The sequence below is a fragment of the Macaca nemestrina genome, chromosome 18 (genome assembly GCF_043159975.1).
Source record: "Macaca nemestrina isolate mMacNem1 chromosome 18, mMacNem.hap1, whole genome shotgun sequence".
Lineage (NCBI taxonomy): Eukaryota > Metazoa > Chordata > Mammalia > Primates > Cercopithecidae > Macaca > Macaca nemestrina.
In genome coordinates, this window is record NC_092142.1 from 55,362,653 (window position 1) to 55,385,075 (window position 22,423).

A 22,423-nucleotide genomic window follows, 5' to 3' on the forward strand; every position below is an offset into this window, starting at 1 on the left:
ACTGAATCTGCCCTCAGAGTTCTCTCGGGATAGCCATTGCCCCAGGCAGCCAATACCAGTTGGTTGCAGTCAGCCCTTAAGTTGAAGCCAGTTTCCCACCTCTGATCTATCCAATGCGACACTCTCATTTTATAGACACTGGCAAGGGAAAGGGCACTGAAAAGCCACAGCAGAACGCCTATCTTGCACCCCAAGTTTTCTAACCTGCTACTTCATTCCTTTTTAGATCTTTCCCTACCAAGCTCTACCAAGTTCATTCACTCGGCAAATGTTTACTGAGCACCTACTGTGTGCCCAGCTTGTTGGTACATCCTGGATACAAGAGGGCGCCTGGCATTAGGAGCCCAGCATTCAGTGGAGAGACCTGTAAACACAGAACACAGAGGCTGGTGGGAGCCACACTCACTGCCACCCTCACGGGGGAGAGCAGAGACCCTGCCGCCCCAGACTTCAGGGAGCTCCCTGCGTCTGCTTTTCCTGATTCTCAGGGCTTTGCCCATGGTACTGAGGGCCTGTGTTCTCTTTAATCCTTCCTGCCATCCCAGGCAGGCAGATTGCAGGTCCCTCTTCAAGCTGGTGCTCTTGAAATATTGTACATCATTTATTCAGCAGGTCCAGGAAGATGCTGTTAATGAAACTTGTTTCTTTATTGTTCAAAATAAGGGATATATTAGATGTGCTGGACTTAACATAACACTTTAACGTTGCTGGGAGCTGACTTTCATGGCCATTGTTCCTAACAAGAGAAGACTGGTGCCTCACAGCCCCTGAAAGGACAAGGGCCCATAATTACACAATTAGGCTGAAACATCAGTTTACAACTTTTTTTTTTTTTTTTTAATGTAGGCAAACTTCACTTTTCTGCCTAGTTCATGTTTTTTCTTCAGTTTTCATTCACAACTTTCCAAACCAGATAACTTCTTAGGAGGAATATTAGAGGGTTTGAAATTTACATAATAAACAAATGCCTCCACCCCAGAAGACAGCCCTGTACCATCCATGACTCAGTTTCAGAGTTTCACCGACCACCCACCTTGGCTGGCTGAGAGCTGGTGGCCTGGCCCATGCCTCCACATGCAGTCTGCACAGGTGGGGTTGTGTTGATACTCAGCTGAATAGGTGGGTGACAAGGAAGGACACTGTCCACCTCCACTGGAGCGCATCAGCACTCATTTCTCCAGTTGCTCTGGAAGCATCCACGACAGGTAGGGTTAGCCAGCACCTTATGCTGCTCCCCCTGTGACACTGCAGCTACCCTCATGGCTAGTATGCCCCACAGCCAGGCTCTCCTGGGTCTCCTGTTGAGGTGAGCAGAGACCTTGAGAACAGGCTCTCGGCCATTTCTCCTATTTCCTGACCCCACCTTCAGCTCACCCCGCCAGACCTTACCAGGACAAGGAGATGGTACCTGGTTCCCATCTCAACGTATAGCCTAGAGTCCATTTATTCCACGAGCAGCATCTTGTAACTGAACACAATAGTCAGTGAAGCAGATGTGGGCCCTGTCCTCACAGAGCTTACAATTCCCCTAGGAAGAGAAACAGTCATCAAGGAAACAAACCTGTCTAATTGCAATAAGTGCTGTTAAAGAAAATCATGTTAGGATGAGAAAAACTTGCTTTAGATTGGGAGGTGGGGGTGGTCAGGGAAAGCCTTATCTTGGGGGTTAAAGTGAGACTGGAAAAATAAGAAGGAGCCAATCTGGCAAAGACTCGAGTGCAGGAGGAGCCAGTGCCGAGGACCTCTAGTGGAGAAGAGGCTGGTGTGTGTGCAAAGCCTCGAAAGGGATGGGTGGAGGGCGGGGGTGAGGCTCAGGGGAGGAAGGACCTTGACCCCACATAGACTTGTAGATAGAGTTTGGAATGATGGAGAGAGAACCCTAATTCCCAGCCCCAGGCAGAACTCCACCGTGGGGGCTGTATTCATTTCCCAGGGCCGTCATAACAAAGCATAATCACAGTTCTGAAGGCTGGGAGTCTGAGATCAGGGTGCTGGCAGGGTTGGTTTCTTCTGAGGCCTCTGCTCCTTGGCTTGTAGATGGCCGTTTTCTCCCCCTGTCTTCACATGGCCTTCCCTCTCTGTAGTCTGTGTCTCAATCTCTATAAGGACTCCAGTCCTATTGGATTAGAGCTCATCTAATCATTTTAGCAGAATTACCTTTTTAAAGACCCTGTCTCTAAATACGGTCACATTCTGAGGTCCTGGGGGTTAGAACTTCAACCCATGAGTTTTGGGGGAACACAGTTCAGCTCCTAACAGGGAGCTTCCCTGCCGTCCTCTGAGATGGAGCTTGTGCATCAGCAGATTTTGAATGCTGCAGCAGGCTGAGGAGCCCAGTCCCACTGCTTGCTCCCTGTTCCCTCTTTGTTGAAAGGAATGATTGACAGGTGTTGATGGGCATCGAAGACAAAAGGGCACCAAGCAGACTTTCTTACTGAAGGTTAGTCAGAAGCCTTCCTCGCGTGAGTTAGTGGTGTTAATGCAGGGTCCTAGAATGACCTGGAATCTTCAGCAGCCCACACTCTCGGAAATCCCCTTCATCATTGCGGCAGAATCTGCAGAGTTTAGGCAGGGAAGTGAGTTCACTGGCCAGGACACAGGAGAGCTGGCCACATTGACCCTGCCCCTTCAGGGTTTCCTCCCAACCCGTAGCAGAACCCCTTGCCAGAGAGAGGCCCAGAAAGGGTAGTGCTGAATTTAGTGGGGTGGACTTACGACCAGCCGTCACCAAGACCCCTGAGATCAGTGTTTCTTCAGCCTCCAGGGCTAACCTGCTGAGGGCCAAGGTGCCTGCATACCCACAGACCAGCCTCCAGTCACTGCCTCCACCTTATGTTAAAGATCAAAATAACTACAAGACGGGAAATGTCCTAGAGAAACTACCTTGAAATTCAGAAAACATGAAGCCAGGCTTCATCTAATTAAGATGACATTTTAAAAAGGGGGGAGTGGGGGGAGGCTTGGGTGGCATTTTAAATTGCAAGCTGATTGTGCAGCCTCTCTAATTTTGGTTCTGAGCAAAGATTCCAATTGGACCAGAAAACAGGACTTCAAAGGCACTGCCTACTGTTGGCCAAGCAAAGGGAGTGAAAAGGGCAGCGTGGGGCCTCGGGCACAATGTGGCCGGGAACTCTGGGCAAAGGCTGGGGGCCGCGGGGGGCTGCAGTCCTTGGGAGCCTGCTGTGCCTCTGAGGAGATCAGTGGAGCCGCGCCTGGGAGGAGAGCTAATTGAGGTAGCGACTTCTCCTTGGAGAGTGTACTTTGGTCCAGCCCGGCCCATCTTGGGGGCAGTCACTGGGCAGAACTCTGGCCTGGTGGTCCCAGGCGTGCCCCCACCCAAGTCTCCCCCTGGAGCTACAGAAACAGGCCTGGTTCTTATGCAAAGCGCCCAGTGCCCTCCAGGAGGTGGCTGCTCCCTTCCGGGGACTTCTTCCTGCCAGCCTCCAAGATTCACCAGGCGGAGAAGGCCAGCTCCCTCCTTCCCAGAATCCCGGGAGGGGCAGCCCCAGTCCCTTTCAGCTTGGAGGGCAGTGGATGGGCCTCCGTGTTGGTAGGGAGATACGGTGGCCAGCTGGCCTGGGAGATGAAGCATCGGCCCCCAGAGGCTCCTGCATGTCTCTCCTTTTTGTGCACCATGGCTTGTCTCACAAAGCCAGCTTCACTCAGCAGATTTTGTAGTTATTGTTATTATTACTCATTCTACTGACATGGATCTGGGCACATGCACACACCCCACGATTTAAGTGCTCCACAGTCAGAGAGCCCATTCCCCAGACCCTGGGTTCTCACAGGAGCCCTGGGAAGAGAGCATGGCAGGGAGAACACCATTTACAGTCGAGGAAACTGAGTCACAGGGAGTCACATAACTAGCCCAGATCCTCTGAGGCCACACCCTGGTACTTCCCACAAGTGTGGTGACCTTGCTGGAGTCACTGCTTCCCACTTGACATTTCCTGGTGGAGCCACCGTGGTGTGTCTTCCATTCCCTCAGGCCACTGTCTCACTCTCTCTCAGCAGAGGTCTTTCCTCAGCTCCTCCATAGGAAGGATGGTGAGATGAGCGTGAGCTAACAGATGGGAGGAGTTGAAGGAGCTGGTGGGCAAGGGACCTTGGTTCTTCCATGGTGGCCAGTGGGGAGCACGCAGGGTTCCACTGTGGCACCATTGAAAGACTCAGTGGTGGACGAGAGGGAGATTAGGAGGCCAGTCTGGAGCCACTGCCCTCATCCATGCAGGGAGGCAGGGGTGTCCTTGCAGGGTAAGGAGAAGGGACAGATTCACACCTTCATGAGGGTAAATGACCTTGGGAATCAGCCAGCTACAGGAAAGGAGGAAGAGAAGAGTGGAGCCAACTTTGGGGTCCCCAGCCTGCGTCATGGGAAGCACAGAAATGCCATTGGAATAGAGACTGTCTGTCCCCAAAGAGTGGTGTGGGCTTTCCTGGGGCACACAAATGACCTGGCAGTTTATACAGACCAACATCTTTCGTTTTAATAGTTTTATTATTTTAGTGTATATTAGAAAAATTAGCACACAAACCTCTGGTTTTGTGGATATTGTGGCCTAGGATAAGCTGGCTTTTTTTTTTTTTTTAATGAGTTCAATTTAATAACATTTTTAAAAATATTGAGTCAGCCGTGGTGGTGACGTGCTGATAGGGCAGAAAGCTGGAGAATGAGGCAGGAAGGAATGTGATGCTGGAGCCTTGGATGGGAAACCAGGAGGGGAGTCCTACTGGGGACACATTGAGTTGAGTCTGAAAGGCCACTAACCCAGAGAGTAGGTAAGGGTTATCCAGTTGTCCTCTGCACAGAGGAAAATCAGGCAGGATCTGGCTCAGGGAGAAGGTGACTCGGGAAAGCAAGAAGGGGTTTGAGGACTGAGCCCTTGGGAACATTGGCACCTAAATGTTGGGTGGCGGAAGGGGACCACAGTGGAGACAGAGGAGGGCTCACAGCGGACTGAGGTGAACCGGCACCCACGAGGCTGGGCGCCCAGAGAAGAGGAGAAGTGGGCGTGATGGAGTGGAGAGGGAGGCAGCAAGACAAAAGGAGGAGAAGGGGGAGGACAGTGGTTTGAGGGGGACGCCGGCTCAGAGGACGGGTTAGGATGGAGGGGCCAGAGACCCCCAACCCCACCTTTTCATCAGGTCAAGTCTTAACTTGGGGTGAAGGGTACAGAATTTCCTTCTGGGGGTTTCCCTGAAGTTCATGTGGCTGGATGGGGCATTAGAGGCTTGGGAGGAAGCAGTCCTGGACTTGGTTTCTATGGCTCTCTGCAGGCTCTCTCCCAGGCACGGGAGACAGCCCCCTTCCCACCTGCCTCACTGAAGCTCAAGTGCTCTTCTAGCTGCTGTAGGGACAGGCAGGCAAGGCGGGGTCCCTCTTGCTGCTTCTCAGCTCCCTTCTACGAGGACAGTGGCCACTAGGAGACCAGAAGTTACCATGACAACAAAGCTCCTTCACAGAACAGAGCCCCTGGGCCCCCTGCAACTATGTCCGGGATATTTGAGGTGATCTTCTTCTGTCAAAAAGCATGAGGCCCCAAGCTGGCTTTTAGAGATGGGGAGAGATGGTAGGAGGAGGTAGGGACAGATTCATGTTGTCAGCTCTCCCACCCAGCCAAGGAACGCGTGGATGCCCCTTCCCTTCCCATAGGATGCCACACATTCTTTGGGGAGTCCACCAGTGAGCTCATTCCACCTTGAAACCAAGACCAAGGAACCAAGGGTGGGGACAAGGACAGAGAAGGGAGCAGGAGGTCTGTGGGCTTGGAAGCTTGGACTCAGTGGCATGACTAGATCACTGCTGCCTGCCTGCAAGCACTGTACATTCCCAGCCAATCAGGGTTGTTCTCAGGCCTCACAGGACCGGAAACCAAGGCCCTTCTGCTAGGAGAAGAGGCAGGTGAAGTGCGCTGCTTCCAGTCCCACCGCCCAGGGGCCAGACCCGGACCCTCTGCTCCTGCGCGTGCCGCTCTGCTCCCTGAGAGCTGAAGAATGTGCAGCTGTGCCTGCTGTGCTGGGTGCTGGGGCATTGCTCCCCAGAGTGGGGAAAGGACGTCAGTTTTAGCTGGCATGATGGATTAACATGTTGATTTTTATCTCTATATTTGTGAATTCATTTTCATGGGTATTAGAAAAAGATAAAAGCTAGCATATTAGATACATCCTTTCCCAGACATTGTTGGTACTAAATTTCCTTTTGCTTGAAATGAATTTCAGTAGAAAAAGTCTGAAGAAAAATATTAGGTCAGATGCAGTGGCTCATACCTATAATCCCAGTGCTTTGGGAGGCCAAGGCAGGAAGATCACTTGAGGCCAAGAAGACCAGCGTGGGCAACACAGTGAGACCCCATTTCTAAAAAAAAAAGAAACAAGAAAAAAAATCAGCAGGACGTTGTGTGCTCCCGTAGTCCTAGGTAGTCACAGGAGGCTGAGACAGGAGGATTGCTTGAGCCTGGGGGGTTCAAGGTTGCATTGAGCTATGATCTTGCCACTGCACTGCAACTTGAATAACAGAGCAAGACTCCATCTTTATAAAGAAAGGAAAGGAAAGGAAGAAGGAAGGAAGGAAGGAGAGAAAAAGAGAGAGAAAGAGAAAGAAAGAAGAAGGAAAGAAGGAAAGAAAAGAGAAAGAAAAAAAATATTAAGTAAATTAAAGTACAGGTCATATACAAACACAGCAAAAATTTAATGATCATTTATTGAGCACCTATTATGTGCCTGCAGTGTTCTGTGGATACACTGGTGAACAAAAATTATGTGAGTAACTGAGGCTTGAGAGATGCTGCTGTGGAACATGACTTTTACCCTTTTTAGGGCGAGTATTGGCACAGCACAGATCTCTGAGACTCCAGAAAACTCATCTATGCTCTTTCACCAGCTTACAGCCTTATTGAGAGGGCACTCTATTGCTCACTAAAGCATTAGAAGAGGGACCGTACTCAGTAATCCACAATGTAGGATAAACAGAGGTCAGATGTCAAATAGAGAACAAAAGCCAGGAGAGGAAGGACAATGGCAGAATGTGTTAGTAAGAGTGCCCCTAGCTGCTATAACAAATACACCCAAAATGTTTCATGGTTCAGATGCAATAGGTTATTTCTTGCTCATCTACTAGTCTGGGGCAGGTGTTCTTGGTGGGTGGGTGGCTCTCCTCCACACAGTGACTCATGGACCAACACCTTCCATCTTATGGCACTACCACCCCCTAGGATTTTGTCATAATCTGCGTACAGGAGACACACTCACATCTTAAGAGCCTTGACCCAGAAGTGGTATGCTTCACGTTCACATTTCATTGATTTCAACTTGGTTACATGGCAGGTTGTGGCCTACAGAAAAGTTCCCAACTAGCAGGCCATGAGAGGGCTGAGATCCAGTGCACCTTCCGTTTTCTAAGCCTTACAACCTGCAGAAAGGAACTCCTTTTTTCTAACTGTACTGGCTGGCTCTATCTACCCTGGCCAGGGTGCGGGGCTTGGGAGTGGAGATGGGGGAGAGAGGCATGGAAGAGGGTAAGAGGAGTGACAGGGATGAAGGAAAGCAAGAAATGCCTTGGAGGGGAGTGGAACCTGAGCCCAGGTGGCACTTGGTGGCCCTGTAGTTTCAGAGAGTGAGTGCCAACCTGAGCCGGTTCCCCCTGCCCCACTGGGTTAGGAGCTGCAGTGCTGACTTCTCACCCAGTGAGCCCTGTGCAGCTCTTCCCCAGCAGATGGCAGAGTTGACACCCTTCCCCACCTGGGCCTGAGCCCATACCTAGAGTCACCCAGTCTGTCAGGGAAGATGAGGATGGCAGGGCTAAGTAGAGGCCATGCACCCTGATCCCAACCTCAGAGAAAGCTGTTGGGGTGATGGTGCCGTGGCTGGAGCAGACCACCCACCTGGCCCAGCGCTGAACTGAGAACCTGAGGGACACATCCTCTCCCTCCTCCCTCCCTGCTAACATAGCCTGGCAGATGAATCCCAGAGGCTTGGCTCAGCCCCTGACCCCCTGTACCCCAGGAGCCAGGCTCTGGGAGTCAGAGAAGCTGGCATCCAGCCCTGGCTCCACGGCACTGTCCACCTCCTGCCCCACCCAGCACGGCCTGCTGGGACCTCCCTGCCTAGCCCAGCTGCTGCATGGCCATGGGCACCACTCTGCCTCACCTGTGTTTTAGTTGACAGGAGTATTTGTCACCCTTGTTTTTACACCTGTCGCCATCCCACCTGCCGCATGTAAACACTACCAGCATCAACACGGTAACGCCAGTTCCCCTGGGTAGGCACCAGCCCAGCCCTCTGGGAGCTGAGGAGAGCAGGTGATAGCAGCTGGAGAGGTCCCAGGGCCAGCCTTCCCTGACCCTGCCCTCGGGGAGACAGGGCTGCCAGGCTCTGGGCCAGCTCTGCCCCTGGCTTACTGATGGCCCTACCTCCTACTCCTGGGCCTCCATTTCCTCTCAGAAGACGAGGCCACTAAATCACAGGGAAGTAGGGCTGCACGGGGCTGGCGATGTGGGCTCCGGAGTCAGGCGGCTGGCATTCAATCCCAGCTCTACCACCTACTGGCTGAGGGACCGTCGGCAAGTCTCATAACCCATCCGATCTTCGGTTTGTCTGAGTATAAAATGGGGGAAATGATAATACTTGTGAACATCAAATGGAGTAAGGCTCCTGGTAGGTGCTCACTAGACACTAGCTGCTGTCATGATCTCTTGGGGTCCCTCCTTGGCACCAGGCCCCTGAGTGCATGTGTGGTTGTGTGTCTGTCTACCTGAGCCCCAAGGCTCGCAGCAAACACTGAAGCGGCCACAGCCTGGGCTTGCTGTATCCCTCTGGACTGGTTGGCTCAGCCAGCCCTGACCCCTGAACCCAGAGGGCCCTCCTCAACCCCAACCCTAACAACCTTCCTGCCACCACTGACTTTCTGCAAAGACTCATAATTCTGGATTTCCTTCCTGAGGTGGTGGCTGTAGCCGAAAGCCTCACTCTCACCCATGAGAAGGTCTCCTGAGAATGAGCCACACCTCCACAGGTGGAGGCCTCGCCATCCAGCCCTGGGATATGCTGCATGGGATGGTCTGCCCAGGGCCTTCCAAGTGGGACACATGCCACTGCTCTGTGAGATGAGATGGCTCAGTGGGACAAGGCTCACACATTTAATAGCATGGGCTCACCGAGTCGGAAAGTGGTTCCTTCTTCTCTCTCAGCTTGTCTGAGAACCTCAAAAAAGAAAGTCTCAGACTGGTGCTTGGACCCTCGTAACACCTCTGAACCTATCTCCTAGGTCAACAGAGAGCAAGGCGTCAAGCCCAGAGCCTTCAACAGGCAAGGGATCCAGAGAATTTAGAATCCTATTCTGCTCTCATTGTAGTTATTCTTATGGGTATTTTCTATTTAAAATACTTTATACACGTTCTTCACTTATCATAGGGATATGATGTTTATAGGGTAAAAAGATGTGTCAAGGAAAAACAATAAGTATTGCCCATTAGCTGATGCAGGACTTTGGCAGAACTTATGAAGATATCAGAGTATGATGTTTGGGAAAGAATGCTCTTGTCCAGCAGCTCTTAAACATTTTGGTTTATACTCCTAAAAATTATCAAGGACCCCAGTAAGCATTTTGTTTATGTAGGTTATATCTATCAATTTTTATTGTATTAAAAATTAAAGTTAAGAAACATTTAAAATATATATTTATTTGAAAATAACTATAATAAGTCCATTACACATTAATATAAACAAAATTTTTATGGAAAAGTACTGTATTTTTCAAAAATATTTTAGTAAGGAGAATGTCATCGTTTTACGTTTTTGCAAATCTCTTTCATGTCTGGCCTGATAGAAAATGGCTCGGTTCTCACACGTGTCTCTGCTGTCTCTCTGTTGTGATATGTTGTTTTGGTTGAAGAAAAATTTGGCCCCACACGAACAGGGAAGGAGTATTTTACTAGCCTTTTCAGATAATTATTCTTTGAAACTCCCAGAACTTGGCAAATGGTAGTTTCTTAAAGGAGAGTTGCAATGTGGAATCTGAAAGTGTTATCAATGACCCTTCTTTTATTACTTTTTTTGAGACAGGATCTGTCTCGCCCAGGCTGGAGTGCAGTGGCACGATGACAGCTCACTCCAGCCTCAACCTCTGGGCTCAAACAATCCTCCCACTTCGGCTTCCCCAGTAGCTGGGACTACAGGTACACACCACTCCCAGGTGGCCACCACGCCTGGCTAATTTTTTCTAATTTTTTATAGAGGTGGGGTCTCACTGTGTTGCCTATGCTGGTCAATGACCATTTCCTGTTCTGTTACGTTAAAATTCACTGGCCTGCCTTGCACTTGGAGTGGATCTCTTACCATGAATGATTTTTAACACCATTTTGGTCATTTGGAAAATATTGGTTCATGAGTTACACAGATCTGAATGTTGACACATTTCAGCGCATTACACCAAAAACTCACATTTGTTAATATCGACACTGATCTTTGAGAAAAGCTTTAGGTATTGGGAAGTTACCAAGTTTACAGTGGTAAACACGAGTCTTCCACAATTCTGGGTTTTCACTTGAAAGCCAGAATTTTATAATTTTGGTAACAAATACGTCAGTGATTTTCTTTGAAATCGTGGCTCACTGGTTCATTTTTGGGAGAACTTCTGCCAGAGACCCCAGTCTGAAATCCCATTGCTGGCCTCTCAGGCTTTTCAAGGAAAAGCAGTGTCCCATAAAGGAAGGGGCAAGTCCAGCTTGCAACTCAACCTTTCCCCAGTACAGCCACCACCCTTACATTTGCAGCATGGGTTTTGTGCCTACTTCCCATGTCATCGTCACACAGAATTCTAAGACATGTACTCAAGAGTGGAATTTTTTTTAAGTCGTAATTTTTACTCCTTCACCAACGACGTTCTTCAGTCCAGCCAGCATTTGCTTTCTTGGGCATGCATGGTCGTAGGGAGTGCAATGGCAGCTCTGCAGTCCAGCACCGAGTCCAGTGCCGGCGCCTGGCTTCTGGCTAAGGGGACCATGGCTGTATCTGCTGCTGCTACTTTTGCACCATCCGTGCAAATGTTAACGCTGTTAGGAAGGCAAGTGACATCTTAGTTTTGTTATGAAAATAGTTTGGGGCTGGGCGTGGTGGCTCAAGCCTGTAATCCCAGCACTTTGGGAGGCCGAGACGGGCGGATCACGAAGTCAGGAGATCGAGACCATCCTGGCTAACACAGTGAAACCCTGTCTCTACTAAAAAATACAAAAAATTAGCCGGGCGAGGTGGCAGGCGCCTGTAGTCCCAGCTACTCAGGAGGCTGAGGCAGGAGAATGGCATAAAGCCGGGAGGCGGAGTTTGCAGTGAGCTGAGATCTGGCCACTTTCCTCCAGCCTGGGTGACAGAGCGAGACTCCGTCTCAAAAAAAAAAAGAAAATAGTTTTGATTTCATGGACCCCCCTGAAAGGATCTCAGAGACCCCTCGGGGTCCACTGGCCACCTGTTGAGAACCGCTGATCTAGCCAATCCCTTCCTTATGCACTGGGGACACTAAGACCCCAAGAGGAGAAAAGACTTGCTCAGGGTCCCAAAGCCAGTCAGAGGCAGAGACCTGAAGCCCAAAGCTCTGAGATCCTGGAAGCAACATGATCTGCACCTTTTCTAACAAAACAGTATCTGGCCACTCCGATGAACGGCACAGGAGCCAGTGTCCCTGGGGAAGGGACAAGGAGGCAAGAGGGATGAACCAGCCTGGGGAGAGGCACCAGTTGGCCAACCCTGTCAACTTCAGGACTTGCCCATTCCCACCCTGCACCTTGTGTGTAGTGCTGCAGCCTCCATCTTTTCTCTTCCATGGCTGTGTTGCTAATGTCTCACAGCCGAGGCGGCTGTAATTAAACTATTCACCATCGTCACTTCGTGTTCTGAAGAGATGAGGTTGGCCATTATCATTTTTCTTCCCTTTGAATGAGCTCTGTGTGGGTAATTTCATTCTGCCCTCGTTCATTTCTTAGAAATTTTGTCTATCCAATTTAGTTCTTTTTTCCTATCTTAGAACATTGGGCTCAGGGGAAAGGAGGTGGAGGGTGAGGGCATCATAGATTTGGAAATTTCTGTCCCATTCACCTTAAAGCTTGTTTGGCACAGGATAGTGCCTGCTTGGTGGTGCGGCTATCCAGAGAGCCCCCATCCAGGAGAGATACCCAGGAGGTGTAGAATGGGGGTCTGGACCCGCCAAGGGGAGAAGGGCACCAAGAGAAACAGGCACCACTTAAAGCTGTCCCAGAAGGGCAGTGGTTGAAGCTTTGGACAGACGGCGTCCCCACCCCATTCCTGGTGGTCAGAAGCCTTGCTGACATGAAAGCACCCCTGCCCCTGGGGGCCCAGGACAGGCTTCTGTTGCTGATGAAAGTAAGCAGGGGCCAGGCACGGTGGTTCACACCTGTAATCTCAGCACTTTGGGAGGCCGAGGCAGACAGATCACGAGGTCAGGAGTTCGAGACCAGCCTGGCCAACATGGAGAAACCCCATCTCTACTAAAAATACAAAAATTAGCCGAGCATTGGTGGCAGGCACCTGTAATCCCAGCTACTCGGGAGGCTGAGGCAGGAGAATTGCTTGAACCTGGGAGGCGGAGGTTGCAGTGGGCCAAAGATCGCACCACTGCACTCCAGCCTGGACAACAGAGTGAGACTCTGACTCAGAAAAAAAAAAAAAAAAACATGAGCAGGGCCTCCATCCTGCGTTTCCTCTCCCCGCCGTGCCCTGCCAGGCCTCCACTAGCTCCTCTAGGGCCCCCATGCCCACTCTACACAGATGCTGGCAGGACTGACAACCCCCCTGCTCCTGCAGGAAGAGGCCAGAAGCCCAGGCCACACAGAAAACGTGAATGTCCCAGGCCCCAACACATGAAAGGCCTGGCATTTCCTCTGCCAGGCTCTATGAGGAAGTGTTTTCCCCCACCAGGGCTGCCCCAGGATGGACACTGGCTGGCCTACCAGGGGCAGGGCACCCCCTCATAGGCATGACCAGCAACCTGGCCAAGAGGCTGTCTGTGCTCGAGCCCCTGAGCCATCTGCGTGCCCACAGGGTGGCTGTCCTAAGTTTAATGTTCTAGGGCTGCATGACCCCACTGCTGTCCTCAGGCCCTGCTGATGGCTGCCAGGGCATCTGGTGCCTCCAGGACCCACTGTGTTGCCTGAGTCTCACCTCACCTCTCTTTAATTCCCTCATCACCTCTCGAGGAGCCCCCAGGAAGACCCATGTCTCCCAGACACAGCCCGTCATGCCACCATCCACAAAGCTGTTCCTCCTGAGGCCCAGCCCCTGCCTCCTTGGGGTGGCCTCCCCCCTCCCCAGCTGGCGCTGATGGGTCTGATGTCCCTACTAGACTGCAGGCATGGGCACGGCAGGGTCCAGGCCTGGCAGTTCTGTTGCCAGCACTCAGCCCTGGGCTTCACACGGAGATGTCCTCCGGTCTGTGGGGAAGGAAGATTCCTAGGTCTATGGCTCCTGCTTAACTGGGCCCAGGGCCAGGGATGGGAAACTGCACCAGATGCTGATAAGTGGTTTCTGGGTGAAAACTTTCAGGTGTGCGGGAACCAGTGACAGGGCCTCAGAGGACTTGAGCCACAGTTGTCTTCCCACCCCCTGGCCCCTGGTTCTGGAAGGAACATAGTAAGCAGCTTCTGTCTAGGAAAAACCTGCTTCTCAGTCATTGGAAGATCCCTGAGTTCTGAGGCTGAAAAGGAAAGAAAGTGAGGATCAAAAAACCCAAGCCTTCTTTACCTCCACAGGAGGCAGCCTGGGTCCAGGCAGGGAAGGTTCTCAGAAGGGCTTAGGACAAATCCTGGGGAACCCAGAAGGTTTGAACTGCTTTCTCAACGCAGGTGGAGACTTCAGGAAAGCCTTCCTTAACACAGCCACGGACCCCCTGACACCGAGGGGACCATGGGACAGAGGCAGGGAAAGCCACAGCAGCTGCTTTCCCTCCACCCCGTTGTGTTCAAGGCACCAACTACTGGGTTGGGGAGATTCCCTTTATGTTGAATGTGAAAGTCCTTAAGGCCCAGACCCCACTGAGTGTCTGCCACCTAGCAGGTGTAAATGGATACATAGTAGATGGGTGAATGGATGAGTGGATCAAGGAGAGAATGACTGGGTGGGAGGCGAGTTGGATCAAACAGGAGTGGATGAGTAACTAAGGGATAGATAGATGCCAGGGAAGAGTGGAGGGGATGGTGGTGGATTGGGAGGGATGTGAGTGGATGGATGAACTAGGGTGGCTGATGGGTAGATGATGTATGGATGGGTAGGTGCACAAGGTTTGATAGGTGGGTATCCTGGGTAGGTGGTGCAGGATGTGTGGCTGGCTGGCGGGAGACGGGGTGATGGATGGATTTGAAAGAAGAGAGTGGGAGGATCATCATCCTAACTGTAAAAGGAAAGCAAGATTAGAGATGGTACTGAATCCTTGGTTCTGCTGCAGGATCTTTTTGGGGAACCAGGAAGGTTCCCTTCCCTAAAGCAATGGGGGGTCCATGAGGTCCCCTTCCTCCTCGAGAGACCCTGTGAGCTGACGACGTTCTGTAGGTCCAGGCCTTGCTCAGACTCCTAAGCCCAAGCAAGGAAAGAGCCACAGCCGCCAAATGCCTGCATCACCCCAGTTGTTGCCACTACCAAAGACTCGTCACAAATGTCTAACGTGCCCCTGGGGTGGCGATTTGGTACCACTTCCACTGAGAGTCACAGGCAGAGAGGCATCTGCCAGCCCGGGGCCAGGAAAACAGACCCCCGCCCCCGAAGAGAGTGCTCCCCACTGTTCTGAGACCCAGCTGCAGAGAGGGGGGGGCAGGGGGCTCTCTCCTGTGCGGGAGAGAACGGAGAGAATGTGATGGTATTTCCTCAGATGTGCAGGCCTGGGTGGGATCGCTAGTTACTAAGTACCCAGAATTCTCTGCCAGCTGGAATTGTAGTGCCCAGGCTGGGCCCCCAGTGGCTGGGGTCTCTCTGCCCCTTCCCATTGAAGAGCAAGTCGGCAGCCCAAAGAAGGCAGCGATGGCCGCCAGGCCCGGCCCTGCAATACCTGGTCTCTGGCTCGGCGGGTCTAGCTCACCGCTCCCTCTCCCATTGGCCTGTGCACTCCTGCCCCCTGGTGGGTACAGGGACAACTACAGTACATGGGGCAGGGTGGGGCCACATGGAGGCTTTTCCGTGCAACTGGAGGACTGGGTTTGTGTGTGTGTGTGTGCGCGCGCGCGTGCATGTCTGCAGACTCACACTTCACTTGGCCTAAAAGATTAGAGATGAAGGAAAGCTCTGAGTGATCCAAAGCAGCTCCTCAAATGGAAGGGGTTATTATAATAATTACTATGATTATTGTTATCAAGATTATCATGCTTGCCTAGAAAGTCTTGTACAAAGCAGGCTTATTTTGTGTCAGCTTGTTGTCTGTGTCTGAGGCATTTCATCTTTGCTTATAATAACTAACATTTGCAGGCTTCTTTCATGTTGCAAAGCTGTGTCACATCCTCAGCCCGTTTTATCTGCACAAACAGCCCTGTGCAGTGGGAAGTAGTGAGAGAACAGAGGCTCAGAGGTTAAGTGTTCTGTCCAAGGTCACAGGGCTAAAAAGATGCAGAAGCCAGGATTTGAACTTGGGTCACACAATTAAAATCCCTGTTCATTTCCCCATCATATCCTTGGCACCTCATCCCTTGAGAGAGAAGAGGCCTTTTATTAGGCTTTAGCTCCAAGCCTCTTTGCCACTGATATTTGCTGAAAAGCTTACATTGCCATGAAGAGAAGGGAAGGGTTTTGAAGACTCAAGTGTTAGAAGTGCAGTTTGCCATCCCGGTTTCACACAAAGAATATACCTGGGCTTTTCCAAGTCACTGCAGTATCTGACGTGTGAGTGGAGAATGTGGTCTTCTATCCTTTCGCTAAGGTTCTCTTGGTCACCATCACCACCCCTGGGGTGTGGCACAGGACAGACAGGCATCTGCTACATCTCTGAGAAGCAGGGAAGGAGGTGCTATGGCAAGAGAAGCTGGTGCAGGGGGACTGTCTATGTCCTGGTGGGTAGGAGCTGGGTGCACAGGGGTCAGGGCCCTGACTGGGCTCTGGGAGCCTACACCCCTCCTCGGAGCATGGGTTCTATCTCCGGGGACCAGCTGGCTGACTGGAGAGAGATTTCGGGAAGCAGCACCCCTCCCTGCTGGGCACCATGGGCTGTTATACTGATTGTCACCGGGATACGGCTTCCCCAGCACACTTGTGACCAGCCGCCAGCAGCACATGTCCTCGTGGCAGGACACAGGGCCTGTGTGCCAGGATAAGGGACCCCTTGTGTACTGCCAGTTCCGGAGCGTCACTACCCCACCACCTCCTGGGCATCCTGCTCCCCAGCAGCAGCCCAAAGCAACCCACTTCTGGGGGACACCTGTACCAAGTTGCCCACCCCCTCTCAATGCTGGAATGTTCCCTGGGCCCTGTCTCCACAGGCCTCTTCCTCTCCCTGCCCACCCCTTTCTCCAGCTGCTCACAGGTGTAGTGCAAAGTTTACATAGGGGGTTCTCCAGAGCCTCGAGGTTCCCCCAGAATGCCTCACCTCCACCATGGCAGCTTCGAGCCATTTATTTGTCAGCATTAAGAATGAGATATCATTTAACCGGAAAGATTGTACTGGTTACTATGAAAAAATATGTTCTTGCTGTCTTTAAATCATGGATGTGGAAAAGTCCTGTAGGTGGCCTTGAGAAATGACAACCTGCCCTGGCCTCCTGATCCTAAAGCCATAAGAATGGCATCTCGCTTACTGTTAACACTCAAATGCACAGCCCCAGCCATGCCCTGAAGAAGAGTCCCATCCTCCTCCCATGTCCCCGATCATCATGAGGGTGGGCAGGTTGCTCTTATCTCTATGTGGCAGCCCTGGGCAGCCCATGGGGTGGAGCCATGTATACTCATCCACTGGGTGGGCACCAGCGCAGCCCACCCCTCAGGGCCATCCCTGTGCTCACTTCCCTCCGTTTGTTCACACAACAGCCTTGCAAAGAAAATGATGGTGCTGTCATCCCCATTTTGCAGGTGAGAACACTGAGCCTCAGAAAGGTGACACCCCTTGCTCAAGCTGGAAGCTAAAGCTGGAGCTCAGGTCTGGGTAGCTCCTGAATTTGCAGTCTGAAGCCCCCAGAAGGCTGCGTGGAGCAAGACTAAAAGTCCAAGGAGGGAGTGAGCAGAGGAGGTTCCTCGAAGGGTGTGGGGTGGCAGGAGAGTCAGATGTTGGATTCCATGGTGGATTCCAGCAGGCGCGGAATGATGAGGTGGGGGCATTCTGGGCCCTTAATGACTGCAAAACCCATCCCACCTGCACCTGCACATCTGAGGAAACGCAGTCAGGTTTTTCCTCACACACAACAGAGAGCCCCTCCCCTCGTCTCTGTAGCTGGGCCTCAGACCCATGGGGACAGTGGTGGGAAGAGGGGCCCACTCCTTCATGCCTCAGGCAGACACGCATAGCCATGAACTCCTGACAGGACTGCCTGCTACTGCATCCCCCAGACTGCCTTTAGTGTGCAGCACGTGGCCAGTGCTCACAACACAGCTAGTGCCTTGCCAGTCCCATGGGAGAGAGAGGGGCCGCCCACACAGGAAACAGCACACGGCATGTGGGCACTGTGCATGGGGTGTGGCCGGATAGTAAGAGAGGATCGGATTCAGATGCCGGGAAAGCCAGTGGTGCTGCAGGAATGGGAGGGGTCCTCCTGCAGGAGGTAGGCCCCACATTAGCCTTGGCAGATTAGGGAGCGCAATAGGACTATGTGGGGTACAAGTGCAAAAATAAACCAAACAAACAAACGACATATCCTCCACTGGATTTTTCAAAGCAGGGGATTGATCGACTCAAGTAACTAGAAAGCCCAGAGGTCTCTCTGGCTGCAGGCACAGCTGGATCCAGGCATTGACATGTTATCATGACTCAGGTGCCTCCCTCTCAGCTCTGCTGTCCTCAGTGATGGCTGCACACTCAGAGGGGCCCTCCCTTTGAGAGCCTCCCTTTCCTACTAGCTGCTGCAAGTGTCCTGGGGCTGGCTGGTACTGGAGACTGATTGTTAGTCTAATTTGACCAATAGGGATTCTTTGCCTAAGCCAGACTGTTCACAGGCCAGTGAGATGGGTTGTCCAAGCCTAGAGCATGTGTCCACCCCTAGAATCAGGGGAGATCCAGCTCAACGCAAACCGCTCAGACTGGGTTGGAGAAGGGTGCTTCCCTTCTGGGAACTAGGGCTCTTCTGCCAGAAAACAAGAGAAAAAAGCCACAGAGGCGGAGAGAGCTGGGCAGAGAGGAGCGGGCAGGCCTTCACTGCCACCTGGAAGCGGTCATTGCCGTCTCTCCTGCAGCACTGCCTGGGCGGGAGCACACAGTGAGTTTTCTAAAGAAGTCAGCTCTAGCAGTCTGCCCTGTGTAAACGCTCACAGGCCGGACCTGGTATCTTCATCCATTCAGGCTACTATAGCAGAATACCATATGCTGGGTGGCTTATAAATAACAGAAATTTATTTCTCACAATTCTGGAAGCTGGGAAGTTCAGGATGAAGGTGCTGGCAGATCAGTGTCAGGTGGGGGCTACTTTCTCGTGGACGGCCCCTTCTTGCTGTGTCCTCACGCGGTGGAAGGGGTGTGGGTCTCTGGGGCCTCTCTTATAAGGGCACTGACCCCCTTCGTGAGAGCTCCACCTTTAAGACCTAATCACCTCCCAACAACCCCATCTCCAAATGCCAGCATCTTGGGGTTAGGATTTCGGCATAAGAATCTTAGGGGGACGTAAACAACCAGACTACAGCACCTGGTGAGTCTGCCCAGAGGACATGCGTGTGTTTTGTCATGTGTCATATGGCCTGGGCACCCAGGCATGCTCTAACCAGCAAGAAACAGCAGTGTGGTGGGGCCGTAGCAGAGAGAACGGTGCTAGAAAATACCCCACACACACCCCCCATAGGCCCAGGAGGAGCCTTGGATAGGAAATTCAGGCTCAGTGTGAGCCCCGTCCCCCAGACCCCTGAAAGCAGGCAGACAAAGGAGCAGGGCCTCCCCTGGCTCTAGTAATTGCTTGTGAAGCCCGCCACCCTCCTTTGTGCTGGCAAAGCCCCTCCTTCCCCTCAGGCCTGGCCCTTCCGTCTTATGCATCTCCCTCCCCTCTGCTTGGGGGCTAGGTTAGGTGCCGGTTAGTTCTCAGCTCGGGCCTCAGGCGGCCAGGTCTTGTCTGAGATGTCAAGTCCAGAGCTGCTGGCTGTGGCACACAGAGGAGGCTGACTTTAAGTCCAGGCTCTCCTTACTGACGGTGTGATCTTTAGCAAGCTGCCTCACCTAAGCAGGATACCCACCTGCCATAATCACTAAATGAGATACAAACTGACAAGAGCTGGAGGATAGATAGGACTGAGTGAGAAACTGGGGCCAAGCCTCATATTAAAATGCCAAGGATCCATACATCCTGCAAACGTGGCTAAGCACCAGCTCTCTACCAGGCGCTGTGTGAGGCCCAGGTACCGTGAGAAGTCAGGAAACGGTCCCTGCCGTGAGTACCAGGCACATACAGCACCAGCTGTACCGCGGTGTGTGCTGTGCGCTGTGGGAGCAGGGAGGTGGGCTTCCCTGAGGAGGTGACATTGGAGATAGGGTGGGACGGAGACCAGAGTGATCTGGGCAGATGGAGCACCTTAAGGTAGGATTGCCAGCTTATTTGGGGAACAGGAGTAAGGCTGTGTGACTGGAGCCCCATGAGAGGGGGAAAGTGGGAGGATGTCAGGACAGAGAGGCAGGCAGGGGCTTCGTAGGCCCCAAGGAGTCTGGAATGCAGGAATGATGGGCAGCTGTTGAGAGGAAGAGCTATACCCATTAGGATTAAGTTTAACTGAATACCAGAGACTCTGGAAATTATGCCTTAAATAAGACAGAAGTTGAATTTAAGTATTAAGAAAATACACACTGAAGATAGTGTGAGGATGACTTCAAGATAGTGTGGAGTCTGGTCCCTGACCTAGGCTGCTTTTGGATCACTATTCCACTATCCCTAGGGTGTTGACCTTGTCTTCATGATCCCATTTATCTGCTAGAGCTCCAGCCATCACATCCAAGTTCCAAGCATTAGGAAAGAGGGAATGAGAGAAAAAGGGTGCTCCTTACCTTTAAAACAACCTTCCCTGAGGCCTTACTTCACTTCAGCTTACCTGTCATTGTGCAGAATTTGTCACATGGTCACAACTAGCTGTAAGCAAAAAAAAAAAAAAAAAATTCAGCCTTCTCGTTGGATATCAGTGTGCCCAACTAAAAATTTCTGGATTCTTTTCGTAAAGGAGAAGGGGAGAATTGACATTAAGAGGAAACTAATGGTCTCCTGCTGTGTGAGGAACAGGCTGAAGAGGAGAAGGACCAAGGCGGGGAGGCCTTGGGAGGGAACCATGGAGGCCTGGACTCAGAAGTAGAGGAGGAGATGGGGAGGAGCAGACAGCTGAAAGCAGATTTGAAAGAGGAACCACAGGGCACTGGGCATAGGAAGGTGCAGTGAAATCAAGCAGGTCTCCCGGTCTTTGAGTTTGAGGGGTTGAGCCAATGTGGAAGACAGGAGAGAGCAAGAGGGGCGGGGGCCCAGGGGGTGTTGCTGCCAGCACAGGACCCCTCCCAGCCCGCAACGGGAAGGCCTAGACCCCTGGGCTGTCTGCTGGAGAATCCCAGGAAATCATCTATCCCAGATGTCCCCAAGCTGTAGAATGCATCCCACTGCAGTGGGACCCATTAAATTCCAGGCCACACATGGAAGCTCAAACGTGGGAGCACAGTAGTTTTGTGGCCTCGGTTTGTAAATTGCACCCTCTTGAGTGTCCTCCTGCAAAGCCTGTTGTGGCTCCAGGGCCCCTACATTAGCGTGTGATCCTCAGGTCCAGGGAAGGTCTTGCCTCATAGGCGTCCCCTACCCTGCTCTCGGGTCCTGACTTGTTCTGACTCAGCTGCTCCACAGATCTGCAGAAACCATGAAGGTGGGGCCCAAAGAAGGAAGTTTGGAAAACTCTTGCCAGGTCCACCACCCACATTCCTCAGATGGGAAAGTACCCCGAGATTGCCCGAGGTCAGCCAGGCGCGAGGAGCAGGATCGCTGCAGGTCCCTGACTCATAGTCCTTGCACTGTTTTTAGCCCCAGGTGGAGGCGCCGCCCCTGCTCACCCACCTGTTGCTGCCCTGAGTCATCCCTGCCTGCCTGGGGCACTCAAAGCCCAGGCCCCAGGGCTGGCTTTCCAGGTCACTGCTGCCAGGGGGGCTCGGACAACCTTCATGCCCGGTGAGGGCGAAGTCAGACCCCAAGGACTGGGGTGTTGGGGATACTGACCTTTGGGAGCTGGGTCAGGTCAGCATGGGGACTTGATCTTCCAGCCTCTGCACCATTGTAGCTTCCTTCCTAGGACAGGCAATGGGAGGGGGCACAGCTGCCAGAACTTTCTCACCGCCCTTCTGCAGTGGACAGGCTCTGACATGTAAATGGCACCTTAGCTGGACAGCTCAATTCTGGATGAGCTTTGGCCTCACACTTCTTTTGTATAGACCTTTTGTTGGCCACAAAACTTCCAGATGCTGACCTCATTTTCTTTGTGTCTCTCCCATCCCCAAGGATGCCTGCAGACTTTCAGTACCTCCCACTCACTTCTAGAGCCACGTGCCATGGGCTGGGCAATCAGTCTCTCTCCTCTGGCCTAATCAGAGGGTTGGGAGTTGAAGGGGTTTGCGGCAGAATAACTGTCTAATAATAATACTGCATGCAGCCGGGCGCTGTGGTGCATGCCTGTAATCCTAACACTTTGGGAGGCCAAGGTGGGTGGATCACCTGAGGTCGGGAGTTCGAGACCAGCCTGACCAACATGAAGAAACCCCGTCTCTACTAAAAATACAAAATTAGCTGGGCATGGTGGCACATGCCTGTAATCCCAGTTACTTGGGAGGCTAAGCCAGGAGAATCTCTTGAACCCCGGAGGCAGAGGTTGCAGTGAGCCGAGATCATGCCACTGCACTCCAGCCTGGGCAACAAGAGCAAAACTCTGTCTCAAATTAATAGTAATAATGTACACATGAATAAAATATCCCAATTCTGGAGAGCCCGTGAAATCGGGGAGATGGTAGGCCTGGTGTATGCCACTCCCAGACCCCAGTGGGGTCTCGGTCTCTCTACTTGGCTCCAGGACTCATGCAGGCTGAAAGCAGGGGTAAGGCAGCTGGAGGAGGGCCCCCAGCTCCCTGCCTCCACCTCCTCCAGTGCTGAGCATCTTGTCTCGGGCCTGGTAGTAGTCAGGGTCTCTGTGAGTGTGAGTGGCAGAAACTAATGGGACGGGGCTCACAGGCCAGGTCACATGAAGGGTAAGGGGATCCAGCCTTGGGGACCTAAATACCATGACACTTCCCTGCTTCTTTCTG

General features: G+C 52.2%; 1 protein-coding gene and 1 long non-coding RNA gene across 3 annotated transcripts in view; one reads left to right on the forward strand and one right to left on the reverse strand.

Annotated features, from left to right (window-relative positions):
• LOC105494072 (G protein subunit alpha o1) overlaps positions 1-22,423 on the forward strand; it is a 166,755-nt gene that overhangs the window by 112,575 nt on the left and 31,757 nt on the right. The gene's annotated exons all lie outside the window — the stretch shown is intronic.
• LOC105494071 (uncharacterized) lies at positions 633-2,510 on the reverse strand. The gene is made up of 4 exons (XR_011616495.1): positions 2,436-2,510; positions 1,409-1,528; positions 1,034-1,186; positions 633-767 (listed from the first exon to the last, which is right to left on the reverse strand). It is a non-coding gene; the product is annotated as an uncharacterized lncRNA (long non-coding RNA).